A 13,993-nucleotide genomic window follows, 5' to 3' on the forward strand; every position below is an offset into this window, starting at 1 on the left:
TGCTCTCCTTTTCCACCAGTTCATAACCCACATACTTGGTCAATCATGAGAATTACCAGAGACAGGCAACACTGTGGCATTGTTTAGTCATATCCCATTTGTCTCATGGCTGGGTCTATCCAAATTGTCTTGTATAACTTGGCCCCAACACAGTTTGTCTACAGTGTGTGAAAGTGGATGTTAGTGATAAGACAGGATGTGAACTTGACCTACTGTCAGTCAAATAGGAGGTTTTGGCATGGAGTGCTTCTGAGCCACTCCGTCTCAGCTGTAGAGATGCCAGAAGAGCAACAGAGCTTCTCTGTTCAACTGATTTGGAGCTGGAAAGAATCCTCAAAAGGGGTCCAGAGACAGAACGGCACTTGCCCAAGGTCATAGAGCAATTTAATGTCAGAGTCATGAATTAGAGCAGGGTTTCCCAGCCTCACCACTATTCACATTTTATTTATTTATATGTTTTTAAATATAAACAAAACAGGCTCAGTGAGTAACTATTGATATTTATTTATTTATTTATTGTTTTGAGATGGAGTCTCACTCTGTTGCTCATGCTGGAATGCAGTGGCACGATCTTGGCTCACTGCAACCTCCACCCACTGGGTTTAAGTGATCCTCCTGCCTCAGCCTCTCAAGTAGCTAGGATTACAGGCAGGTGCCACTACACCTAGCTAATTTTTGTATTTTTAGTAGAGACAGGGTTTCACCATTTTGACCAGGATGGACTTGAACTCCTGGTCTCAAGTGATCCACTGGCTTCAGCCTCCCAAAGTGTTGGGATTACAGGTGTGAGCCACTGCTCCCAGCCACTATTGACATTTAGACCACAAAATTCTATGTTTTGAGAGGGTTGTCCTGTGCGTTGCAGAATACTTAGAAGCATCCCTGGCCTCTGTATATCAAATGCTGGTAGCATCTTTTTCTCAATTTGTAAAATGGCCAAAAATACCTTTAGATACTGCCAAATGCCCCTGGGGCTGGGGATGGGGGATTACCTACAATAGAGAACCACTGGACTAAAATTCGGTTCCTCTAGTTGCTTGTAAATCCATCCAGCTAAAATATTATTTTGCTAAAAATGTATAAAAACCAAATTCAGATGCTGAGCTGGTAGGGCTTTACTATAGAAAGAAAACACACACACAACAAGACAAATTAAAATATAGAACCGTCTACAAGATAACAGGTCTGATTTCTCCAAAAAGTCAAAGTCATGAAAAAAAGGAGGCAGGAACGACTCTTGGAGATTAAAAGAGACTCGTGACCTTGTCCTTGATTGGACCTGGTTTTAGAAAAACATAGCTAGAAAAGATATTTGAGAGACAGTTGGAAAAACTTGATTATGTTATTATTGTTTAATTTTTTTAATTGCAGATATCATGTTGTGGTTAACAGAATGTCCTTGTATTGGAGACATGCATGTTCAAATATTTAGGGATAATCTGTAACTTACTCTGAAATATCTCAGCCATGAAAAGTAGTCAAATATGAGGAAATGTTAATAATTAAAGAATCTACATTGTAGATCTGTAATATTCTTTTTTTCTGTATGTGTGAAAATGTTTTTAAAATAATGTGAAGAATATAAATAAATTAAAGGTAAAATTAAAAGAAACAAATTGCAACTGGGCGCGGTGGCTCACTCCTGTAATCCCAGCACTTTCGGAGGCCGAGGGGGGCGGATCACCTGAGGTTGGAAGTTTGAGACCAGCCTGACCAACATGGAGAAATCCTGTCATTACTAAAAATACAAAATTGGCCGGGCGTGGTGGCACATGCCTATAAACCCAGCTACTAGGGAGGCTGAGGCAGGAGAATCGCTTGAACGTGGGAGGCGGAGATTGCAGTGAGCCGAGATGGTGCCATTGCACTCCAGCCTGGGCAACAAGAGCGAAACTCTGTCTCAAAAAAAAAAAAAAAAAAAAAAAAAAAAAAAAAAAAAAAAAAAAAAAAGAAAAAAAAAGAAAAAAAATGGAAGTTTTCTGAAGTTCACAAAGACATTCATTGCAGCAATGTACATAAAGAAAAAAAATCAGACGCAACCTAACTATTTATTCCTAAGCAATCCCTACAAATAGTTAAATAAACTCTGGTATTCTAGATGAGGTAGAATACATGCAACATTTACAAAGAGAAAGACACAAACTTTTTTTTTTTAGATGGAGTCTCACTCTGTAATTCAGGAGTGCAGTGGCATAATTTCAGCTCACTGCAACCTCCACATCCTGGATTCAAGCAATTCTCATGCTTCAGCCTCCCATTAGCTGGGATTACAGGCATGTGCCACCACACCTGGCTAACTGAAAGATACAAACTTCTGTTGACAAGCCTGAATGTGCAAACAGGAGTGAAAATATTATGAATCAATAATGACTGTCAAGAGTTTCCCTCATCCTGGGACATCAGTTTTCATGAGGGCAGCCAGAGTTATCAACTCTAATTCTCAGATTGGCAATCGGTAGCTGTGATGCAGCAGCCCTGTGGATGCTGAGCCATCCAGGATGAGATCATACGTGATGGACATTTAAATCTCAGCCCAGTGATGATCTATCCTGCAAGAAATACCACTTTCTTTATTTTCTGAATATTGACTTTGCATTAAACTTCCATTCCATTGGCATAGTAAAATTCCCACCTCTGGAAATTTAGCATTTCCTTTTTCTCAGGATCTGTCTCTCTGGAGGAGATTTTGGGTTAAACCATCTAAAATGGCATATATGTATTATATATACATATTTAAATAGACATATAATATAATATATAATTTAATTAATATATAATATATAAATATATATTTAAAATGGCATATATGTTATATATATTTTATATAATTATATATATATATATATATTTTTTTTTTTTAAGAAAGGGTCTCCCTCTCTCACCCAGGCTTAAGTGCAGTGGTGCAATCACAACTCACTGCTGCCTTGACTTCCTGGGCTCAAATAATCCTTGTGCCTCAGCCTGCAGAGCAGCTTGGACTACAGATGCAAGCCACACACCCGGCTAATTTTTATATTTATAGTAGAGACAGGGTTTTGTCATATTGGCTAGGCTGGCCTCCAACTCCTGCACTTGAGTGATTCACCTGCTTCAGCCTCCCAAAGTGCTAGGATTACAGGCATGAGCCACCACACATGAAAAAATGGCCAATGTTTTTAATCTTCCAAAATTCCAACTTCATACAGTTTAATCTAAAACATAGGACCATGTTCATTGAATGGGGATGGGGAAGGGACTGAGGAGAGGGAAAAATAGAACAGAACTGGATGTCCTAATATGGATGGCTTTCCAAGACAAATTCATTATTGAGAATGTGTATATACATATGCAAACAGACAGATTGCCGACCACTGAGTGAAAATAGCTTTATAATAACATAAGAATGCTGGGCACAGTGGCTCACACCTGTAATCTCACCCCTTTGGGAGGCTAAGGTGGAAGGATTACTTGAGCCCAGGAATTCAAGACCAGGTTGGGCAACGTGGCACAATCCTGTCTCTACAAAATTAAAGAAAAGAAAGTTAGCTGAACATAGTAGTGTTCACGTGTAGTCCTAGCTACTTGGGAGGCTGAGGCAGGAGGATCATTTGAGCCCAGGTGTTTGAGGCTGTAGAGAGCTATGCTCTCCAGCTGGAATGATGGAGTGAGGCCTTGCCTCCAAAAACAAAAACAAAATAATAATAACATAAGAAAGGCACACATGGAACAAGGCTATGTATTTTCTTGAGTGTTTGTGTATGTGTGTATTAAAAAGTATATGTATAGATGGGTTATACACATACACGAACATGTATATATATTTTATATTTAAAATGGTGGGAAACATAACATTCAAATGGACCGCAATGACTGCCTTGGGGAATCAGGGATTTGTAGTGAGTACTGTAATGTGCTGCTCAAATTAGTCCGTCATGACCAAGACAGTTATTACCCCAGCTGGCAGCAGTGCTGCTCGCTGCCTTTCTCCCTGAGCTGACTCCTCCAAGGTTCTGTCACTTCTCCAGAGGCAGCTTACCTCCAGGAGTGCCAAAGCAAAGTTCCCTTGCCTCAAATATGAACTTCTCTAAAGGACCATCTCAGTGGCAGAGCTCCCTGTGAGGTTGGCTGAGGCCTCTGAGGCCCATGTTCATCCCAAGGGCACTGCCTAATAATCTTCCTGCATGCATATCTGCATCTTATTTGTTTGGGTTTTTTTTTTTTTTAGACATAGTCTTGCTCTGTCACCTAGGCTGATTTCAGCTCACCTCAACCTCTGCCTTCCGGGTTCAAGCTATTCTCCTGCCTCTGCTTCCCAAGTAGCTGGGATTATAGGCGTGCGCCACCATACCCAGCTAATTTTTTGTGTTTTTAGTAGAGACAGGGTTTCTCCATGTTGGTCAGGCTGGACTCGAACTCCCGACCTCAGGTGATCTGCCCACTTCAGCCTCCCAAAGTGTTGGGATTACAGACGTGAGCCACCACACCCAGCCTGATTTGGCTTTTAAAAGAGTACTGCTGACCGGGTGTCGTGGCTCACATCTGTAATCCCAGCACTTTGGGAGGCCGAGTTGGGTGGATCACCTGAGGTCAGGAGTCTGAGACCAGCCTGACCAACATGGTGAAACCCTGTCTCTACTAAAAAGACAAAAAATTAGCCTGGTGTGGTGGCACACGCCTGTAATCCCAGCTACTCGGGAGGCTGAGAACAGAGAATCGCTTGAACCCAGGAGGCGGAGGTTTTGGTGAGCTGAGATTGCGCTGTTGCGTTCCAGCCTGGGCAACAGGAGCGAAACTCTGTCTCTAAATAAATAAATAAATAAATAAATAAATAAAAATAAAAAATAAATAAAAAAGCTAAATCAGCACCATTACTGCTTACTCACAAGCATTTAATGGCTTGTATCTTACCGAATGTAGTCTCATGCTTTATATAACATTGTCCTCCAGCCCCTGCACAATGTGGTGCTCCATTACTCCATTATTTCCTCATGCTAGATATTCACATGACTCACTCCCTCACTTCTCCTAGACTTTAAATAATGTCACCATCTCTGTAAGCCTTCCTCAATCTCCCTATTTAAATTTGCAAAGGCCTGGTGTGGTGGCTTGCTCCTGTAATCCCAGCACTTTGGAAGGCTGAGGCTAAGGCTAAAGGATCTCTTAAGTGCAGGAGTTTGAGACCAGCCTGGGCAGCATAGCTAGATCCCATCTCTACAGAAAATGTAAACGTTTGCTGGTTGTAGTGGCATATGCCTGTAGTGCTAGCTTCTCAGCAGGTTTAGGTGGGAGGTTCACTGGAGCCCAGGAGGCTGAGGCCGCAATGAACAGTGATCATGTCACTGCACTCAGCCTGGGTGACAGAGCAAGATCCTATTTAAAAAAAAAAAAAAAAAGTAGATCACTCTGTGAAGTTCTCCCATTTCACTGATGAGAAACTGAGACCTTGAGAGGCAAGTATCTAGTTTAATAACAGAGGAGGAGCAGAAAACGGATGTCCCTTTTCTTGGCACTTCTCACCACAGCTTCTGTCTTTAGTATACGTAATTTTTTTTAGGAGCCAAGAAATTCCATGATGGCAATTTAAAAAGCAACCAGCTTCTTTGTGTTTGACTAATGACAGATGGGTGCATGGTTCTGTTTGCTATAGATAAACTGAGTTGATCAAGACATCAAAGACTTCCTGCCGGATGGGCCAGTCCAACCAGCTTATGATATTTAGTGTTGATGTCAGTGCATTTAAAAAGGTAATACATTAACCCCATTATTCTTGGTCATTTATAAGGAACTGCTCCTGCTTGGGAGAACCTGTGCTTCTGGTTCTGGACTAAGAATTGCTCAATCTGGACCTCATTAATAGGTCAAGAACTCAGAAGAGCATCCATGTGGCTTGGATTGCCTTCAAGGATGGAGAAAATGGAGCATTATTCTCTAGTTAACGCTGAAAACACCTAGCATAATGCATGGTACCTAGCAGGCTCTCAGAAAACATCTGCTGAATCTAAATTAAAAACAGCAACAATGACAAAACCTTTCTAAAATGTTTTGCTTAGGCTAGAGGTGGGGGCTCACGCCTTAATCCCAGCACTTTGGTAAGCCTAGGCAGGTGGATCACCTGAGGTCAGGAGTTCAAGACCAACCTGGCCAACATGGTGAAACCCCGTCTCTACTAAAAATACAAAAATTAGCCAGGTGTGGTGGTGCAAAATTAGCCGGGTGTGATGGTATATGCCTGTAGTCCCAGCTACTTGGGAGGCTGAGGCAGGAGAATTGCTTGAACCCAGGAGGCAGAGGTTGCAGTGAGCCAAGATTGCACCACTGCACAGCGGCCTGGGCGATAGAGTGAGACTCCATCTCAAAATATATATATATATACACACACATATATTTGCCTCATTTTTGTTATAAAGTAGTGGTTATAATTATGGACTCAGGAATAAGCTGAGAGACCTTAAATAAACCACTGAAACTTTAGGTACCTCAGTTTCCTGTTTGACAAAATGGAATTAATAATAGTGTTTACCTCATAGGTTGTTGTGAGAATTCAGTGTGGTAACCCACAAAAAGCACTTAGACCAATGTCTGACACATGATAAGCTCTATGTAAGTTTTGCTATAATGTCTCCCTATGTGCCAATTAGTTTATTCAACCAACGTGTACCAGGCACCCTATTTTGGGTTCAAAGCTCTGTGCTGACTCTCAGGAATACAAAAATGCAAAGACATGGTTTCTGTGTTTCTGTAGCCCACAGCCATGGCAGATACTGTTAAATGAGAATCAACAGACCATTACATTTGTGAATACATGTTGGTATATATTTTTCCAAAGTGGAGAACTCACAGTCTTCATTATTTGCTCAAAGGGATCCATGACCACTTCACAGATTTTTAAAATCTGATTAAGGATCACCTTAATTTTGTTATAAATATTGTTATTGTTATAAATATTGTTATAAATATTGTTACTGTTATATTGTTATAAATAAAGCAGAAGCTGGGCATGGTGACTCATGCTTGTAATCCCAGCATTTTGGGAGGCCAAAACAGGCAGGTTGCTTGAGCCCAGGAGTTCAAGAACAGCCTGGGCAATTTGGTAAAACCCCATCTCTACAAAAGTAAAAAAATTAACTGGTCATGATGGCACAATCCTGTGGTCCCAGCTACACGGAAGGGTGAGGTGGGAGGATCACCTGAGCTCTAGGACATCAAGGTTGCAGTGAGCCATGATCGTACCACTGCACTCCAGCCTGGGTGAGAGTGAAACACTGTCTCAAAAAAAAAAAAAGAAAAGAAAAATAATTTCACGCCTGTAATCCCAGCACTTTGGGAGGCTAAGGTGGGCAGATCACGAGGTCAGGAGATCAAGACCATCCTGGCTAACGTGGTGAAACCCCGTCTCTACTAAAAATACAAAAAATTAGCTAGGCATGGTGGCGGGTGCCTGTAGTCACAGCTAGTCGGGAGGCTGAGACAGGAGAATGGTGTGAACCCGGGAGGCAGAGCTTGCAGTGAGCCGAGTTCCTCCACTGCACTCCAGCCTGGGCAACAGAGTGAGACTCTGTCTCAACCAAAAAAAAAAAAAAGAAAAATAATTTCTAGTGTTCGAGATAGCACAGTAGGCTGATTATAGTTAATGACAATATATTGTATATTTCAAAATAACTAGAAGAGAAGATTTAAAGTGTTCCCAATACAACAAAATAATAGATATTTGAGGTAATGGATATCTTAAATACACTGATTTGGTTATCACACACTGTACACATGTATCAAAATACCGATGTATTCCCATAAATATGGACAAGTATTATAAAACAATACAAAGCTTTGGTCAGGTGTGGTGGCTCATGCCTATAATCCCTATTTGGGAGGTTGAGGCAGGAGGATCACTTGAGCCCATGAGTTTGAGGCTGCATTGAGCTAGGATCACACCACTGCAATCCAGCTTGGGCTATAGAGTGATACTCTGTCTCAAAATACACTTAAAAAAAAAAAAAGAACAAAATTGGGATTCATGGAATAATATTTGTTATGTCTTTGATATAATGTCCAGCTGAGCTAGATTGAGAGATTGTATTGCTTGTTCTCTCCTGTACACTTTCTCCCATTCTTGCCCTGCTTCCCTCTAGGTAGAATATACTTCTGTGTTCATTGACTTTGGGCTTATCAATGATAATTACTTTGACCAGGGGGCTGTGAGTGGGTGTGATAGATGCCAAGTCTGAGAAGTATCATTAAATCCATGTTCAGGAGTTAGAAATGTCTCCCTTGATTTTGCGCTCTGCTGTGAGAACAACACATCCCATATATGAGTTCATCCATCTGCTCAGATCCCCTAATGAGCAGACGCACGGAACCATGTTGAGCACAGCCACAGTTAAAATGCACATCTGTGAACAAGAAAGCAAGCTGCCAACCACTGAAACTTTGGAGCTATTTGTTACTGTGGTAAAAGCTAACTGGTACACTGCAGCAAAAGCTAACTGGTATATAATTCATGCTCAGCAACTGGCTTCTCCCTTCTCGCTTGCCAAGAGCAAAACAGAACTTTCAAGGAACTCCTTGAAGATGTTGAGGATACAATATTTAAACTGTTAGAAACAATGTTAACTATAAAGACAGAAGAGGCCAGGTGGGGTGGCTCAAACCTGTAATCCCAGCACTTTGGGAGGCCGAGGCAGTTGGAGGCCAGGTGCGGTGGCTCACGCCTGTAATCCCAGCACTTTGGGAGGCCGAGGCAGTCAGATCACTTGAGGTCAAGAGTTGAAGACCAGCCTGGCCAACATGGTGAAACCCCGTCTCTACTAAAAATACAAAAATTAGCCAGGTGTGGTAGCAGGCACCTGTAATCCCAGCTACTAGGGAGGCTGAGGCATGAGAATCACTTGGACCTGGGAGGTGGAGGTTGCAGTGAGCCAAGGTCGTGCCACTGATCTCCAACCTGGTGACAGGGCCAAAAAAAAAAAAAAAAACAAAAGAGAGAGAGAGAGAATTACGGGTGGGATGGAGTACATTAGAATGTGTGTCCGAGACTACCAGCTGTGCACCCACCTCTTTCCCTCTTCTTTGGGTACACCATATGTCACTGAGCTCTGGCAAAAGGAATGTGGATGAATGTGATGGGCGTCACTTCCAGGTCTGGCCTATACACCTCCACCCCCTCCCATGCTTACTCCTACACAGACTTTTCTCCTTTAGGCTGTTTGGAATGGTGACCCCAGGGCAACTTGGAAGCTACACATTGAAGATGAAGAGTTGTCAGCAACCTAGAGCCCTGAATGACTGCCTGGAAGAGCTGCCTCACCACCTGAGCATCTGTGTTGGACCAGCTGGACATTCGCTGAAGCAATTAAAACAGATTTTATTCAATACTACTGGCAGTCAGGGAAAGATCTGAGCTCCATTCCAATTTGTGCCCAGGTATCTGGGCATTTTAAAGGGAGAAGGAGGGAGGGGGGGGATGGCAGGGCTTGAGATGAGTTAGGGAAGTGAAAAATTACAAAGAGCAGGAAGGGAAAAGGGCTTGGCCCATGTGGCTGAGACTAGCATGGACCCTGTCTTCAGGTGTTGGCTGGAATAAACAGTAAGTTCTTTGAGTTTTATAGGCAGGCACTTTCAGGGTGGGCTTGAATCATGCTAGGGGGTGTGTCTTTGTGCTGTTGGAACCATGTTAGTGTGTGTCCAAGTCTTTTTTTCTTTTTCTTTTTTTTCAGAGACACGGTCTCACTCTGTTGCCCAGGCTGGAGTGCAGTGGTGCAATCACAGCTCACTATAGCCTTGAACTCCTAGGCTCAAGTGATCCTCCCACCTCAACCCCCTGAGTACTTGACACCACAGGTGCACACCACCGTGTCTGACTAGTTTTTAAAAAAATATTTTTGTAGAGATGGGGTCTCCCTGTTTCTCAGACTGGTCTTCCACTGCCGGGCTCAAGTTATCCTACTTCCTCGGCCTTCCAAAGTGCTGGATTATAGGCGTGTGCCACCTTGCCCAGCCTGTCCAAGTCTTTATAGGCTGAGGTTAAGACCTGGTAAGAGCCGGGCGTGGTGGCTCAAGCCTGTAATCCCAGCACTTTGGGAGGCCGAGGCGGGCGGATCACGAGGTCAGGAGATTGAGACCATCCTGGCTAACACGGTGAAACCCCGTCTCTACTAAAAATACAAAAAAGCTACCTGGTAAGAGATAGGTCAAGAAGAGAGTCTTTGTCATCACCCTGTTGGGCTTATTCTATTAGTTCACAAATGAAACCCAGGAAATACTGATGCAGATGGGTCCCAGCAAGAACTTAAGTACTGGTTATTCTTAACAAATGTTTATGAAGAGCTTATGTACCAAACTCCCTACCACAATCTTCACACCTACATCTACGATACCACACCTACATCCACAATCTTCATTTGCTCCTCTGTATAACCCTTTGAAATATATGTTATTATCCTCATTTTTAAAATTTATAAATATAAGCAAGCTGAGGATCTGTGTGGTCAAAAACTTGTCTATTTATGATCGTGTACCTGGAGAGTGGCAGAAGCGGATTGGAACCGGATCATTTTGGCTCCAAATGTAGTGCCATGTACACAAAGTACATGTGTATATGTATATACTGTAACTGATAGAGATTAGGTGCTTGATTTAATGGTAGCTATTTTTTGCCTTGCAATTACTTCCATTTGTTGAAGTCATCTGCAGCATCTCAAACTCAATGTCTCCTTTGAATAATCTCATTCTTCAAATGAAGGCACCTGATTGGTTTACAGGAAGAGGTTGCAGCTATAAAACAGAAATTTCTCTCTGTTTGGATCTTGCTAGCTTGGGTGTTAGGGGATGGAGCATACAATTTTGGATTCAGGAACACTGCACTCTGACCCAGGGTGCTAAGTTGCACAGTTCTGATTAAATACAGCCACAGATCTCCTGAAGTTCTTCCAGACTGGCAGGTAGGATCAGGGAGATGTTTTTTCATCATAAACTTCTGAACACTAGTATGCAGGCTGTTTTGCAGGATTTGCTGTGCAAATGTACATTCTCATATTTTGAGGTACTGGTGAGGTTCATATGCTCTCCTAGAAGGAAAGTTCCAGCATTCTATAATCTAATAAAGCTAAATTTCAGATGGATTAAGAAGTTACTAAGTAACAAAGGAAACTAGAAGAAACCTGACAATTAGAATTAAAAAAAAAAAAAAATCAGGTCTTCTATTTAAGATGCTCTTCAAACAATAGGAATCTCAGTTTAGCTGGGCACCGTGGTTCATATCTTTAATTTCAGCAACTCAGGAACTGAGATGAGAGGATCCCAGACCCCAGCCTCAGTTTCTCCCCAGGAAATGTACAGACCCTGGGGGCCATCCTCATTCGGGTACTCACCAGACTGATGGCGGTCATGGCGTCCTCATTTCTGAGGGTGATTCCTGGAAAAACAGATGGGAGGATTGAGGAAAAGGCAAATAAATTAGAACCAGCGCTCTGTGCAAACAAGAGTAAGTGATGAGGCAATGGGAAAGGGATAGTAAAGTTTGCTTGGGAAAATCACAAAACCTGTGGCATCACAGAGCCTATTTGCTAAGTGGTGCGATGTATTCTAGAAAACACTGATGCCGGCCGGGCGCGGTGGCTCAAGCCTGTAATCCCAGCACTTTGGGAGGCCGAGACGGGCGGATCACGAGGTCAGGATATCGAGACCATCCTGGCTAACACGGTGAAACCCCGTCTCTACTAAAAATACAAAAAACTAGCCGGGCGAGGTGGCGGGCGCCTGTAGTCCCAGCTACTCCGGAGGCTGAGGCAGGAGAATGGCGTAAACCCGGGAGGCGGAGCTTGCAGTGAGCTGAGATAAGACTCCGTCTCAAAAAAAAAAAGAAAACACTGATGCCTTTGGCTTATTACTACATATCCCATATCTGGGATCACCTAAAACACTAAATGCTGGGGCTGTCAGAGGTGGTGGATGGGATGACAACTCAAAGAACCGAACTCTGCCAGGAATAGTGGCTGTAATCCCAGTACTTTGGGAGGCTGAGGCAGGAGGATTGCTTGAGTTCAAAAGTTCAAGGCTAGCCTGGCAGCATAGCAAGATCTTGTCTCTACAAAAAAATAAAAATAAAAATAAGAAAACATTAGCCAGGTGTGGTGGTGTGTGCCTGAGGTCCCAGCTACTCAGGAGGTTGACGTGGGAGCATCACTTGAGCCCAGGAGTTTGAGGCTGCAGTAAGCTAGGATTGCAGCACTGCACTCCAGTCTGGGTGACAGACTGAGACTCTGCCTCAAAAAATAATAATAAATTAAACAAACAAACAAACAAATAAGTAAACTGGCTGAGGCACATACCAAACCTTGGTTAACACAATCCCAATTCCTAATCCCTTTCCTCCTTGCCCGCTTTTGCTGCAGAGGTTGGAAAACTCCAATAGTTGCTATCCCAGCTTTACTTGCAGCTAGCAGAGGCCTTATGAGAGCTCTAGCTAATGAGGCTGAGTGTTTTACAGAGGATTGGTTGGAAGGTTTTTGCTTTTTCTGGCAAAAGGGACATACTTGGCTTAGGCTGCTTCTTTTACTTATTCCTGCTTTAAACGTGGATGTGATGCCCAAGACCAAGAATATGCTGCTCTGACAATATTAAACTCAAACAACAAAGAGTATTGTTTTTCACATAAGAAGAGGAAAGTGATCTCTTCTTTCATCTCTCACTTAGAATTGTCTAAGTTTTCCCAGCAGCTCCCCACTAGCTTTCCTCTCGCATGCTATTGGCCAGAATTGGATCAGCTGAGCCAGTTCCTGAATTGATCGCTAACAAAGGAAGTAGAATCACATGCTAGGCTTAGACTGATCATTGAGTAGAATGGATCCTGGGGCATCAATCAAAGCATGCCCTGTAGCAGGTAAATGTGATCACAAGATAAATAATGACTTTCTGAATATAAAAACCGTAGGAATAAATAACAAATTAAAGGACTGGTGAATATGAGCTTACTGACATTAAAGCAAATTTATAAAACCGCTCATAAACAAAAGGAAAAGGCAAATAAGACATCAGGGATAAATATTTGCGATTTACATGGCAAATAAAATGTTAATATCTCATAAGTCACTTCTAAAAATTCACCTTAAGGAAATCATTAAGGACATATGCCATGATTTAGTCACAAAGATGTTTGTAGCAGAAGCATGTTTAATAATGGAAATTTGCAGGCCGGGTGCGGTGGCTCACGCCTGTAATCTCAGCACTTTGGGAGGCCGAGGCGGGCAGATCACGAGGTCAGGAGATCGAGACCATCCTGGCTAACACAGTGAAACCCCGTCTCTACTAAAAAATACAAAAAATTAGCCGGGCGAGGTGGTGGGGCGCCTGTAGTCCCAGCTATTCAGGAGGCTGAGGCAGGAGAATGGCGTGAACCAGGGAGGCGGAGCTCTCAGTGAGCCGAGATGGCGCCACTGCAGTCCAGCCTGGGTGACAGAGCAAGACTCCGTCCCCCAGCAAAAAAAAAAAAAAAATAGAAATTTGCAAGCAAGATGAATTCCCAACAGTAAGGTACTGATTAGGTAAAATATGATATAAACTTACAAAGGAATGCTACAGGACTATTGAAAAACAACCTCGCAGAAATATACGTACTGTTATGAAAAGATGATTGTGATGTGTTATTAAGTGACAAAATCAGAATACAAATAATGCACATGGTTTGTTTCTATATACCTGAAGAAAAAAAGGCCGGGCGCGGTGGCTCAAGCCTGTAATCCCAGCACTTTGGGAGGCCGAGACGGGCGGATCACGAGGTCAGGAGATCGAGACCATCCTGGCTAACACGGTGAAACCCCGTCTCTACTAAAAAATACAAAAAACTAGCTGGGCGAGGTGGCGGGCGCCTGTAGTCCCAGCTACTCCGGAGGCTGAGGCAGGAGAATGGCATAAACCCCGGAGGCGGAACTTGCAGTGAGCTGAGATCCGGCCACTGCACTCCAGCCTGGGTGACAGAGCCAGACTCCGTCTCAAAAAAAAAAAAAAAAAAAAAAAGAAAAAT

The sequence above is a fragment of the Piliocolobus tephrosceles genome, chromosome 7, assembly GCF_002776525.5.
Source record: "Piliocolobus tephrosceles isolate RC106 chromosome 7, ASM277652v3, whole genome shotgun sequence".
Taxonomy (NCBI): domain Eukaryota; kingdom Metazoa; phylum Chordata; class Mammalia; order Primates; family Cercopithecidae; genus Piliocolobus; species Piliocolobus tephrosceles.